At 41.9% G+C, this 13,477-nt stretch overlaps 1 protein-coding gene across 22 annotated transcripts in view; it reads left to right on the plus strand.

The window, feature by feature from the left end:
• Positions 1-4,300: 4,300 nt before the first annotated feature.
• LOC126399070 (adhesion G protein-coupled receptor F5-like) overlaps positions 4,301-13,477 on the plus strand; it is a 155,030-nt gene continuing 145,853 nt past the window's right edge. For 15 of the 22 annotated variants that reach the window (XM_050058824.1, XM_050058822.1, XM_050058825.1 and 12 more), the window contains exons 1-2: positions 4,303-4,474; positions 11,525-11,673. The gene's annotated coding sequence lies outside the window, so the exon portion shown is untranslated. Of the gene's footprint in view, positions 4,475-11,524; positions 11,674-13,477 lie in introns of all 22 variants that reach the window. The other 7 variants (XM_050058837.1, XM_050058840.1, XM_050058823.1 and 4 more) reach the window with 3 other exon arrangements.

Consider the following 13,477-nt stretch of genomic DNA (forward strand, 5'->3'; position numbering starts at 1 on the left):
ATATTGGGCTTTATAAATAAAATTGATTGATAAAGATGTTCCACGAATTACAACGTTTTACAAAAAAACATAAAGAAGATGACAAAACGAAGTTGGCTAACGTTGAAGGACAGCCTCCAGTGCTAGCTAGTCAGCTGGAGCTAGCTAACGCCTCTAGCCCTAACGTTAGCAGTAGCAGGACCCCGGAGAATAAGCCAACTGTTTCTAGCAGCGGAGCACTGGACCCAGTGCCCCAGACGGTTAGCCCGGCCAACACCAGCAACAGGTCCTCGGAGCTGGAGGAGGACGGTGATCCAATGCCTAGCACCAGCAGAATGGGGGCTGCCACAGCCCGTGACCCAGAGCCTCAACTAAATGTGGATAACGAAGAAGCAGAAAAAGCAGCCACGAGAGCAGCTGGCGAGCCGCCCAGCAACGACCCTGCTTTGGTGGGTGATGACGGATAAACTCAGAGAGGAAATTATGATGGCCCGATTCCAAAATCGGGCCAAAAAGTACCCAGCATCATGTCGGATGGAGCCGGGGAGGGGTAAAACGTGCTCACTGACCAACGACCTGCTCTCCAGTAAGCTTGAAAATGGAGAAATGATCACCCATGAATGGATAATTTATTCCCCCTCCACCGGAGAAATACACTGCTATGCTTGCAAAAATGTTTTCAGCACATAACAACGCATTTGTATCAGGATTTTGTGTCTGGAAACATGGTGGTGACCGAGTCAGAGAACATGAGAAGGGACCTGAACACAGAAAGTGCATGCTCAAGTGCAATTTCTAAAAGTAAGAACATTAATAATTGATGTAAAATTTAAGTGGTGATCATTATCTGTGAGTAAGTGTGATTGAGTTAAGTGAGTGAGTGTCTACTGGTGAGCTATTGATCTGCTGTTTGTGTCAGCCTTGAGTTAAGGGTGTGCGCGCGTGTGCGCGCGTGTGTATGTGTGTGTGTGTGTGTGTGTGTGTGTGTGTGTGAGAGAGAGAGAGAGAGAGAGCGAGAGAGAGAGAGAGAGAGAATAAGTAACTGGTTAGTATGATTTGTGTGTTAATTGGCATGGTGGTGGCGTGGTGTGGCATAGCACGGTGTATGAGGTGGTGATGTTGTGTGTGTACAAGGGCCCTTTGAGACCTGGTGCCCAGAGGCCCCTGGGGTGCCAATCCAGCTCTGATCATAGATGTAATGAGGATGCAATGGAGGAGGGGGGGAGTAGGCCTTTGGAGGGAGGTGGAGTTGCACCTGACAGGTGTGACATATCAAGATGCTGATTAAACAGCATCATTATGACAAAGTTGTGCCTTCGGATGATCACAATAAAAGGACACTCTGGAAGGATTAGGATTTCACATGACTAGCTCTAGGAAAAATGCATTTTAGATCCTTGCTACATGGCAGAGGATCAATGGCAAGACAATGGGTCTCAGGATCTTGTTACGGTATCTCAAACTACGTTCAAACTACCATCAACAAAATGCTGTTTGTTATCTGTAGTTTATAACAGCCCATACCATAACCCCTCTGCCACCATGGGGCACTTTGTTTACAACGTTGTCATTAGCAATGTATCAGCTGTTCAGGTAGCTGGTCTCAGATGATCTTATATGTGAAGAGACTGGATGTGGAGGTCTTTAGCTGGTGTGGTTACATGTGGTCTTTGGCTGTGTGGCTGGTTGGATGTCCTGCAAAATTCACAGAAAATATTGGAGCTAGATAATGGTAGTCAAATCCAGGTGGTCAAACATCCAGGGCCCAGTATTTCAAAGTTATCTAATAGGATTATCCTGGCCGGACTGGATTAAATCCTGATCTGATCTGAAAACTGGGTATTTCAACACAGATCAAGAGGATCCTGATCCTGAGGATCAGGATTCAGATCTGGTAATCCAAGCCTCCCTTTAACCCAGATAAAGGCTGCATTTGGGTATTTCAAAAGTTAAGGCAGAGATCTGGATCAGTTTGATACCAAATTTCAGGATTATTTGGAACCCACCTCAGAGGTGGATTTGACAAAGCCTCAGCTCCACCTCTCCTACATATTGTTACTCAAGATGTTCATTACACTTAATCTAAATTAGTGTTTTAGTTGTAAGTAATTTCAAGCATAGACAAATATTGTTTGGCCATACTTCCGAACGCTAAATATTTACCTCTGTTACTATGATTGTTTTTTTTATGACTGATTACCTATTGATTATCTACATTTTGTTTTTATTAATGTTCGAAATAAAAATTAAAAAAAAAAACTGCTGTAAATAAGAGTAACAAATACAGACCTATTTCTCAATGTCTAGTTTCACCTAACATTGTAACTTGTTTGTACCAAAACATCCAACATATATTTGTGGTCAGACAAAGGCAAGGAATGCAAAGCAAATTTATTTGTATAGCACATTCTTTTCTTTACAGAGAGTGCAAGAAACAACACAGGGATTAACATAATAAGCACATGGACAACAACTCAGTCCTCTGACACTGAATGAACCGCATAATTCATACTAGTACTGTGTATTTTTCCTATACTGCAGCAGTCTGCTCTGTACACATGTAAAACATTTTTTTAAAAAAGTCTGCTGTGTTGGCAATAACGTAATGATAAACTCTGTACAGGCTCGTATTTAAAGAGTTCATCTATGACGTACTTCAGATTAATTCCCTTTTAAATTAAGCCATAGACCGCAAAATACACCAACAAAGCCAGCTACCTCGCCAGCCTGCTAGCTAAAGTTACTTAACATGCAAGTCAATGGAGCCGCATTAGCTACCGTTAGCATGACCTCGGCTCAATTAGAGATTGGTACGCCCACGTTTTAAGTAGGTGACAATTCAAATAGCTGGCTCACATCAGATGGTGGGTTGCCTTCATATCGTCTTAAAAACGCTACACATTAGGCAACGATAAATTTACATTTTGATGTGAAAGCTGTGTTACCAACTGCTCCTTTCGTGATGTAGTCCGCCATGTAGACAGAGCGCAACGGGTCATAACCATAGACTGTATAAAAATAATGGATAAAGCGAGATACCCCACTCAGCTCACTTCCTGATTCAGTGACGTCAGCGCCACGCCCCCGTAGGAGACTAACAGCAGCTCTGAATGTCGTCAATGAGGAAGATGAACGTGATCACAATTTATGGTCAATTCTTTCGCCCTATAGTCACTAAAGTAAATATTGGGTTCATTTTCCACAAGCCACACATCTTACCAACATTCTGACACTAAGCTGCATTTTTCATCCGCACAGATCAAGAGAAAGTTAATTTTGTTTGAGCCCTGTCCGTCTCAGAAAACAAGGGAAGGAGAGGGAGAACAGGCTCTGATTGGAGGGAGAGCTAACCACGCCCATTTAGGAGACAGGAAGAGTAACCGTTTTCTGGGTATCCGTGGGGTATCTCCTTTATCCAATATCTCTGGTCATAATCTGAAAGACAAGCCCCCAAAGGGGAAACGATTCAGATCCAGGGGCGGAGTCATGAGATTTGGAAATCCATATCCAGTCAGATTGGGATCAAAGTGATCCACCCTGCCAATGTTTTGAAATACCCAGATAAAGTCAGCAGGATCACCTTGATCCCTGACTGAGAAAAGGAGGATTTCATTGTCCGGATTATTCTGATCCAGATTACAAGTTTTGAAATACTGGGCCCAGGTGACCAGCAACAGCTCTGGTGGACATTCCTGCAGTCAGCATGCCAATGGAACACTCACTCAAAACCTGGAGCATCTGTGTCATTGTATTGTGTGATCAAACTGCATATTTAAGAGTAGCCTTTTATTGTGACCATCCTAATGCTTATTAACAAGTATTTTGCACCTAGAATTTCTGAGAAATTAGTTTTTAGTGTGGATAAAAAAAAATCTCAGATCTTTAACACAAACTTGTGATTTTCACAGGTTTAAGTTAAAGATCTGAGAGAGATCTGGGAGCAAAAGCAAAGGTTGTGCATTTTTTCCCTTTTAATTAATGACCACAGAATAAAAGTGAGTCTCTTGTACATTGGCTGGCTGTCTGCTACACAACCTACAGTGGATTGATCTAGATTTAAATCTAGCTGCCACTGTGTTAAACACTGAGTCACTGTCTCCCTGGTGCTTTGTGTTATCAGCTTACCTTTTAACTGTGTTGCCAAGTTGTTGCTTCTGCCATTGTCTAAGAATTCCTTCCTATTAACTATTTAGGAAAAACAAAAACCTTTTTTTTGGATAACCCATTAATCTAACCATCTTTATTCCACATAAACATACAAGTACAAAGACAGAATAGCTGATAAAATCAGACAGGGAAACGGGATAAACCTGTTGAGCCACTGCCAGCAATGTGTGTCACTTACTGGATTTCAGGAAGTTATTCGCTCAGCATGATTCCCATAGTTCCACTTGCGAGCTGACAGACTCTACACTCCACACACCACTGCAGGCTTCTGTCATGAAGTATGTTTCCTAAACACATAGACGATAAATACAGCAGAAGAGAGAGGATGGTAAGAAGCTATGTTGAGAAAGTTGGTTTATTTACATGTCTGTGAAAATGCCTATTTTTTGGGGACTTTATTCAATAATTGTTTTGGTGTTGGTGTTTTTCTGAACGGGATCACTGAGGCTGAGCTGGTTGTTTACAATGTGACCTCTTTTCTAATTGTGGAAAAAATCTTTTCTATGGTGCCTTAGCCTTAGCTATGTAAATTTGTCTGTGCCAGTGTGTGAAATGATTGAGGTTATGATAAAATCACTTTTCCTGATAGTTTGTTTGCTATAAAGTTGTTTGCTCTGACTCATTTGCATCTTTGTAGAATTAGCCTGTGCAGTATTTGCTGTGTGTTTTCAGTGAAGGGATTGATATTTTTGGCTTAGACTTGCGAAAGCTTTTGTGGACTAACAAAGTAATCATATACACAAATTCTTTTGACATTAATAATGGTCCAATTAAATCCCATTTATTTGTCTTGGTAGATCAACAAGTGTTTCTAAGAACTTGAATATACCCTGTGATTGTTTGATATATATGATATTTCAGCAGTTTGACTTAAATATTTAAAATTCTTGTCATTATTAGTGCAGTTTTCACAGTTTTGAACAATTATTAATGTAGCAGAGATATAGGTTCATAGGATCATGGAGATATATCATTTTCATAGTATTTATACTTTCAATTCTCCCCTGTCTCTTTTATCCTTTTTAAAAAGTGTAATGAGAGCAAAAGCAGTACTAACATTACTATAAGACAAAATATCAATGCTTTAGACATTGCTGTTGATTTTTTTTCTTTTACTAAATATGTATTTGTCATCCAGAAATGATAACAACAAACTTCAAGTCTAAGTATAACAAAGAAATATAAAGCCAAAGAGGAGGGCAGCACATTTGCTTTCTCAGCCACTCAATGTAGAAGACACAAGTAAGAGAGACCTTTTGTCTACTTGTTGTTTGTCTACTTCTCTGACCCTGACATCAATACACTCACCTGTTTGGTTCTCTACTTTAAACTTTCTTTTACAGAACACATGCAAGTTATAAAGTTCTTATGATTAGTAAGTGTCTGAAATCCCCATTTACTGCTCACTACAGTTAATTATTAATCAGAATCAGAATCAGAAATACTTTATTGATCCCCGAGGGGAAATTATTTATGTTACAGGTGCTATTTCCAAGAGAGGAAAGATACGTGAAAGTATAAGAAATTTAAACAATAGTATTTACAAATATACAGTTAAATAAACAGGAATTATTAACAAACATAAACATAAATAAATATATATATATATATATATATATATATATATATATATATATTGTAAACTGAACAAGATTATTTACACAAACAGAATATATAGTCAGGGTGAAATGGGGTTATTGCAGAAGTTACACTGGATTATTGCAGTGTGTGAAAAAGTCTCAGGGCCACTCAGAGGGAGGAGTTGTACAGCTTGATGGCCACAGGGAGGAATGATTTCCTGTGGCGCTCAGTGGTACATCTTGGTGGTATGAGTCTCCCACTGAAAGTACTCTTGTGCCTGACCAGCACATGGTGGAGTGGGTGTGAGACATTGTCCAAGATAGTTCGTAGCTTAGACAGCATCCTCCTCTCTGACACCACCATCAGAGAGTCACACTCCGTTCCCACCACATCACTGGCCTTGCGTATCAGTTTGCTGAGTCTGTTGGCGTCCGCCACCCTCAGCCTGTTGCCACAGCACACAACAGCATAGAGAATAGCACTGGCCACCACAGACTCATAGAAAATCCTGAGCATAGTCCGTCAGATGTTGAAGGACCTCAGTCTCCTCAGAAAATAGAGACGGCTCTGGCCCTTCCTGTAGAGAGCGTTAGAGTTCATAGCCCAGTCCAGTTTATTGACAATGTGTACCCTAGGTACTTATAGTACTCTACAATGTCTACACTGACCCCCTGGATGGAAACAGGGGTCACCGGTGTCTTGGTCCTCCTCAGATCCACAGCCAGTTCCTTTGTCTTTGCCACGTTGAGCTGCAGATGGTTCTGCTCACACCATGTGACAAAGTTATCCACAACAGCCCTGTACTCATCCTCATCACCCTTGCTGATACATCCAACTATAGCAGAGTCATCAGAAAACTTCTGAAGATGGCAGGTCTCAGTGCAATAGCTGAAGTCCGTGGTGTAGAGGGTGAAGAGGAAGGGAGAGAGGACAGTCCCCTGCGGGGCCCCGGTATTGCTGACCACTCTGTCTGACACACAGCGTTGCAAGCGCACATACTGTGGTCTGCCAGTCAAGTAGTCTACAATCCAGGACACCAGGGGGGCATCCACCTGCATTGCTGTCAGCTTGTCACCCAGTAGAGCTGGACGGATGGTGTTGAACGCACTAGAGAAGTCAAAAAACATGACCCTCACAGTGCTCGCCGGCTTATCCAAATGGGCGTAGACACGGTTGAGCAGGTAGATGATGGCGTCCTCAACTCCAAGTCGGGGCTGATAGGCGAACTGGAGGGGGTCCAAAAGTGGCTTGACCATGGGCCGGAGCTGCTCCAAGACGAGTCTCTCCAGGGTCTTCATGATGTGGGAGGTCAATGCCACGGGTCTGTAGTCCTTGGAGCCACTGGGACGCGACGTCTTTGGCACAGGAACGAGGCAGGATGTCTTCCACAGCAAGGGGACCCTCTGGAGACTCAGGCTCATGTTGAAGACATGCTGAAGTACTCCACATAGCTGGGGGGCACAGGCTTTGAGCACCCTGGGGCTGACACCATCAGGGCCTGCAGCCTTATTTGAGTGGAGTCTCATCAGCTGTCTTCTCACATGGTCAGCAGTGAAGCACATTGTGGAGGTGATGACACGTGGGGGAGGGGTGTAGTCCTCATGATGGAGAGAGCAGTCAGTCTGACCACGGGGAGAGGAGGTGTGAGGAGGAGGAGGAGGGGGGGTCAAGCAGGAGGGTGTTGAGGTGTGAGAGGGAGGAGTGGGGGAGGAGGATATCATACAGCGAGGGGGGAATCAGTTCAATCCATCAATCAATTCTTTATTGGTCATTGTCATAATAACACAGTTATAAATAATGAGATATTGTTATGAGCAACTTAATACTGACACAGAAGCATTTTTAGAAAGTGCAAAAAGTGCATATGACATTAATGTCCAGAGAAGCCCAGCAGAAGTATTAAAAAGTGCATTAAATGCATATGACAATAAAGTCCAGCACAGCAAAAACACAAAACCACAAATACCCAGACATTTAAGGACAGTAACATTACAGCAGCAGAAATAGACATTCATCGGTCACTCATGTGCTAGAGAGAAAAGTGCAGTGGTACAGTCTTCAACTGCCATCCTCTGTGTGAAACAGAACAGGGGTTGGGGCAGTAGATGGAGGTGAGTGGAATGTTGTGTGGGAGCTGCAGCAATGCAAGACCTAGTTCACAGTTATTGTAGTGGTGGAATGTGGTGTGTGAAGATGGATGGGGGGCAGAAAGGGGGAGGGCTGTTCATTTAGTAGCCTCACTGCCTGAGGGTAGAGGCTGTGGGCAAGTCTGGTGGTTCTGGTGCGGATGGACCTGTATCTCTTCCCAGAGGGCAGCAGGTGGAAGAGGTGATGTGCAGGGTGGTGCTGGTCACGCAGGATGTTGTGTACCCACCGCAGACAGCGGGTGGTGTAGTTGGTGCTGATCTCCGGGAGACTGGTCCCGATGATTTTCCCTGCTGTTTTTACCACCCTCTGGAGGGCAGCTGGAGAACCACACTGTGAAGCCGTAGGTCAGTATGCTACCGATTGCACAATGGTAGAAGTTCACCATGAGCTGTTAACAAGGAAGTGATTTCATTTCCCTCTGTTGCTTAGCCAGCTTACCTGAAAACAATGGCAGCCAACACAAAAAAACCACCAACGTTTCCAGCTGACTACCCAGCTGAAGCCACCTTTCATCATAAACCTACAGCAGCTTTTACTGCATTTTGTTTTGCTAAGATTGAGGGACGTAAAATGCTAGAGATTATATCTAGCTCATGACAGAGATTTTATCCAGACATATCAGACTTGAATTTATGTGACAATAGTTCAATTGTTAAGTGCTGCACCTGTGAACCAACTGGTATTCCCTCACACACTAATGACGTAAAATGACATGTTTACTGTCACTGCTGTCACCACATTATGTCTGTGTGCCATATCCAATTACATCATTATGGATTGTCTTTAAATTGTAAATGGAGTGCACTTGTATAGTGCCTTTCTAGTCTTCCAGCCACTCAAGGCACTTTTTACACTACGCGGCACATTCACCCATTCACACACATTCAAACACTGGTGGCCGAACTGGTACCATACAAGGTGCCACCTGCTACTCAGTTTTTAATACACTCACACACCAATGGAACAGCCACTGGGGGCAATTTGGGGTTCAATATCTTGCCCAAGGATACTACAACATGCGGACCGGAGGAGCTGGGGTTCAAATCGACAATCTTCTTTAGTGGACGACCCGCTCTACCTTCTGAGCTCAAGTGCATATTTGGACTATACAAGCACCAAAAAGCCCCTATCACACTTTTCCTTATTTTCTGTCATAATGTTTTAATGTCAGATGTTCTCATTAAAAGTGGCCAGAGTTTTCAAATAATGAGATAAATGCATGCAAAAGTAATTCCTGGGTGCAAAAACCTTGGCTTTAGGTCATTCTGAATACTCCATTCCCAACAGTCTTTTTTTGTATTCTTTAGAGACAAGCTGACATCTATTTGTGACGGATTGATTTATATGGTCATCATCTCAAGTATTAACATCACATAGTCTACACTGCTAAATGTAGCTAGAAACTTATGTCACGGAAATATGTAATCTTGATGTTGTTCAGTTCAGCCCAATTTTGAATCATTTCTGTTGGATCATGTCTAGTTTTCAACATATTTGCTTAGAAGCTTTTATTGGTCTTTTTTGTACAGTAGAAAGTGCTGCTATCCTCTACAATCATTCTGCTGGCTACAATGGCTTTTCAGAGACACCAAGGGTGCAGCTGACACATGGGAGAAGATTGCCTTTCTGGCAGACATCTACTCATTTTAACCCAAACCACAATTAGGCTTAAATCCTTTCCTGGCTGAAAGCCCTCTGTTAACCCTTTTCCACCAATTATCTCTGGTTCCTTTTAGGATTCTGTCACCCCTTTTCCACCAATTATCTCTGGTTCCTTTTAGGATTCTTGGAACCTGGGTGCTATCCAGCAAACCAGTCCGCGTTTCCATCGGGTTTGCGTGGAACCATTATAATCAAGGATGTGATATCATCTAAGGGAGTTGCAAAATGCACATCAGAAGTTAACACTAGCAACAAAATTGTAGAATACAACTATTAACTGTGAACTTTTATTCTGTTATTACAGAAAAAAAAACAAAAACAAGAATGAATAGTTTTAATGAGACCACTGCATGCTTTTTTTTTGTTTGACAGTTTCTCACTTGACGTTCCATTGTTGCCTTCTCCATTCTCTCTTTCCAGCCTGTAGAATATGACATGCCCACTGATGCTGTCACAGTTTGCACTTTAGGTCAAGGAAAACCTGCTATTTTTGGTTCCAGCTTAGAAACAACTTTTCAGGTTCTGAACCAATTTACTTACAGTCAAAATGGTCTGAATGGTTCAAAATTGGGTGTGAACTGGTTCCATGTTGGTGCAAAAGGGGTATGTGTGAAGTTCTGCCAACAGTGCCCAGATGTAGAAAATCCAGAAATGCTGACCAATCAGAGCAGACTGGGCTTTTTCGGTAGAGGGGCTTAAAGAGACAGGTGCTACAATGGAGTCTCTTCAGACAGAGGGTGAATACAGGTGTATTTGGGCAGTATGAAGCAAATAATGTGTGTTTTGAACATTAAAGAATGTAAACACGTTTTGGAAGAAACCCATAATACAAGTGAACCTGAAAATGAGCATAATTGGTCCCTTTTAAATTGCGTCCCATTGGACTAGGGATGCACCGGAATGAAAATTTGTGGCCGAAGCCAAATAAAATTAAACGCTTGGCCGAATACCGAGTACCGAATACTGAATGCCGTTGTTTCGTTTTTCGTTAGTTTTTACAGATGAACCCCCTCCAGATTAGTGTTGTCACGGTACCAAATGAACCCCCTCCAGATTAGTGTTGTCACGGTACCAAAATTGGGACCCATGGTATGATACCAGTGATAGTATCACGATACTACAACGAAAATGAGGCAGATGTGCCTTTTGTCATTTATAAAAAGATAAATCACTTTTGTATAATGTATCAATGATATTTCAATGGAATAAATTACTTACTGACTTATTCATACTTCAAGAACGGTATCAATAAGTGATTAACATAGCGGGGATTGAAATAAAATAAATACATAAAATAAAAATCAACCAGCCACCCTCCTCCCCTGACAAGTTAAGAACAGTCCCTTAAGTGCGTTGAGGTTTGTGGACCGTTACCTGCCACAAAGAGAGAAATGTGAACGGTTTGTTTCTCCTCTGACACGTCACATACCTGTGTGCTGCCACGGCTCGGCTGTACAGGTACTTTTGGGCAGTCATGACACCAAGAAAAGGAAATTATTGGACCTGGAACTGGGCTTCTCCGTCGCCGGTAAACCGTTATCTTGCGCCACGGAGCACTATGGCCGCCGTACTTACAGGAATACATTCCTGTCTGTGTCTGTGACCCCCGTTCAACCCACAACCGGCAGGATTCGCCTTTCGTTTCTGCTGCTGGTTGAAATCTGTACTCGCACAGCGTGCTCCTGAAAGATTTCTTTTGCTCGCACAAAACTATTTTTAGTCGCAACTGCCGACATTTTACTCCGTTCGTCACCGCAGGCTGTTTGATTGCGTCATCAAAACACGCCACTATTATTCGGCCTTGCTTTTCACTTACTCCACCGAATACCGAATGTGTGTTTTTTTGCAATATTCGGCCGAATATATTCGGTTACCGAATATTCGGTGCATCCCTACGTTGGACCTCCACACGTTATTAGATCAGACGTTTAAATATCTTTACTTAAGTATCTTCATGCATTTCTCACTCACTTTTAATTCTGAACAGGTTTCCATTCTGGCATCTTAAAAATGATGAAAATCCTCTGCTGCTGAACCATCCAGCAACACTGGATCTTGTGGACTCACAGCCAACACTATGTGGAAGCTTCTGTTAGCTGCTGTTAAAATTAACTTGAAGAGGACACGCCAATAAAGGTGTGTATACTGGAAACCAATGTGAAGTTTGGATTTATTATTACTAGTTTAACATTACTTTTTGTTTATGTGTTTTCCACCCACTTTTTGTCATATTATAGGAGAGGGGGGTCTAGCTAGTGTTAGCTGGCTTTCATGGGTCCATTTGTGGTGATGGCAAACACCCAGTTTGTCAGGACTCGAAGGCAGTGCTGTAACCTCAGCACTCCGAATTTTACTGAATGTAAAAAACTCCAGTAATGTACAAAGTAATGAAGAGAATGCTCACATCACAGATGCAACAAAGGAACGGCCAACCACACCCATACAAGGATATATCAACAATTCAATTACAGTACCAATAGTGTTACAGTAAAATGAGTAAATAAGAGTAAAAATATCCTTTAGAAAGACAATTTCGCATTGGTGTACCTGGTACAGACAAGTTTCAAAGTCCATGGCTTAAAATGTTGACCAGCCCCAAAGTCACACTCTGAATTTTAATGACAAAGCTGGTACATAGATTAAAAGCATTGACGTAATGAGATAATTATTAAGTTCAGAAACCCTCAGAGCATTATTAATAATTGGCTTGACTTTTATTTGTTCAGTAGTTACTGGAGTTACTTTTTTTGACAGGATACACTGTGGTGCACAGTTCCAGGGCAGTTATTATCCGGCTCAACATCTGCAGTGATAGTTTTGGTGTCTGGCTTTTTTTGCGCATTTTCTGAGCAAATCTGGCAAGAAAACACACTGACAATCTATTATAAATTATATAAAAGCTATATATCATATCAAATATCTGATTCTAAAAAATAATTAAAATATGCATCCTATGCTTGCCCACCCTTTCCTGCTGCTCTTCCTCTTGTTGTTCTCCTAGAGTTCCAATTCCCTCTGTCTTTCTTCCCACATGATGAAATTTCAAAATTTGCCTGTCAACTTAGTCTATATTTGCCTTGGCCAAACAGCCTTGGCCCATCACTGCTGTTTGTGAGAGAGTTTTTAAAATTATGTATCTATTTCACATATTTGTCATTTGACACACACAAGTTTCTTTTAGTTAAAATTTAATATGGGCATCACTGTAGCAGTAGGGTTGTACATATATGCACAAGAACCATATTTTGTTTAGTGTTTGTAGTGAAATGCTAATTTGCAATGCGTTTACAGGAGGCTTTTTATAAAGGTAAAATGGTAAATGAAAAGAACACAAATACACACAAGAAATACATCCACAAATTTATACACAGAAATCCATCCACACAGAATACAGGTGTGCCATAGCAGACAGATGACAAAGACTGAATATTAGCTCTACCTGTGATTAGAAAAGAGCAGACAAACAGTTTGCTGGACCTTTTTTCAGCATATGTGTTTGTAAAGGTAAGAAATTGAAAGTGATAATGGTGATGTATTGGAATTCAACTCACAGGGGTGGATCTAATCAGCTCTATTCCAAAACATCTACCTTCTGAATAGCTCCTAACTTTCTGAGGGGTGGATGTTATAAAAATAATTGAAAAGTTAAAGTGATTAAAGCAGCTATGCGGAACTTTTTACCATTAATAAAACTGCCCCTAGTTCGTATCACCCCCCCTTGAAGATCCGCATATTTATTTGAACTCAACAGTGACAAAAAAGCCTTTCTCTATATGGCTATTTAGCGTAGCCTCGCTCGGGTCGGACACACAGCGGAAGTCAGCAAACCAGAATACGGCACCCGAGGCGGAAGTGATTCTGCTCGCCCGCAGCGATTAAACCACAGAAGAAGGAGCCATGTTTACAGTGTTCTTCGAGTAAGCAGTACGCAACGGGCATT

Source organism: Epinephelus moara, chromosome 12 (assembly GCF_006386435.1).
Source record: "Epinephelus moara isolate mb chromosome 12, YSFRI_EMoa_1.0, whole genome shotgun sequence".
In the NCBI taxonomy this organism is placed as follows: Eukaryota; Metazoa; Chordata; class Actinopteri; order Perciformes; family Serranidae; genus Epinephelus; species Epinephelus moara.